Source organism: Bactrocera latifrons, unplaced genomic scaffold (genome assembly GCF_001853355.1).
Source record: "Bactrocera latifrons isolate USDA-ARS-PBARC rearing strain unplaced genomic scaffold, ASM185335v1 scaffold_131, whole genome shotgun sequence".
In the NCBI taxonomy this organism is placed as follows: Eukaryota; Metazoa; Arthropoda; class Insecta; order Diptera; family Tephritidae; genus Bactrocera; species Bactrocera latifrons.
This window is the reverse complement of record NW_017534753.1, coordinates 7,396-8,564: the sequence shown is the minus strand read 5'-3', so window position 1 is coordinate 8,564 and position 1,169 is coordinate 7,396.

Here is a 1,169-nt window from a genome sequence, read left to right as displayed (position 1 = left end):
ATGCCCAACTTATTCCAGTGTGAGGGCGCCTAAAAATAAGCGTTTTTATAAAATTTTCCATTACGGCCAGATCGAACAAATAAGCCCAAAAGGCATTTTAAATTGAAACACCCAACATTTCGTCTTCTTAGTTGGCGTAGACACCGCTTACGCGATTATAGCCGAGTTAACAACAACGCGCCAGTCGTTTCTTCTTATCGCTACGTGGAGCTAATTGGATATTCCAAGCGTAGCCAGGTCCTTCTCATCCTGGTCCTTCCAACGGAGTGGAGGTCTTCCTCTTCCTCTGCTTCCCCCGGCAGGTGCAGCGTCGAATACTTTCAGAGCTGAAGTGTTTTCGTCCATTCGGACAACATGACCTAGCCAGCGTAGCTGCTTTTCCACCTAACATTTAGTACGAATAAAAATTACTATATAGTGGTTATTTATTATATGAAGAAACTATTTAAAGTATATTAGAACAACTGAAGTTTGAGCTTGTTAACTCTCAATCATTTAATGTTTTTGATCATTTTCCATTTAAAATAATACTATGATGCTTCAGATTACAAAACGTTTCATCAATTAAATTCCACAAATTTATTTAATTTTCATTGTTTTACTTTTTTGATAAGTGGTCTTGAACGATGCAACAAATCCCTCCGTTTACATATTTTTTTGGTAAGATTTCAATCTGGCCATCGCACGTTTCCAATTGATAAACGTCAAAACCTACAGAACTCGATTAGTTTTCAAAGTTCTGTAGGTTTTGACGTTTAGCAATTGTTCTCTCACTTCGAGTGAGAGAGGAGATGGACATCTCTTTATCTCTGATAAACACTCTAAACTTTTATGGGTTGGGTTCGTTTTAGTATCCCCTTTTCACTGCTTATTCCTCTTAAATGCGTGCACGGATTTTTTTAAATTTATATAGCACGGATAGCCAATGAATTAAACTTTGGTTTAAATGTAAATTTATTGTTAAATGTTAATCTGTTTTTTAGATATAAGTAAGCAAAAAACGCACATTTTCACATTTGCTCAAACAATGGCTCTCTTCTTTTGAAGTTTTTGTTGCACTGCTTGCAAAAAATTTAACCAAATTAACACACACACATTCTTTGAAATATATTCACTTGAATTAATGATAAATTATGAATTTTAAGTTACAATTTTATGTACAATTTAAT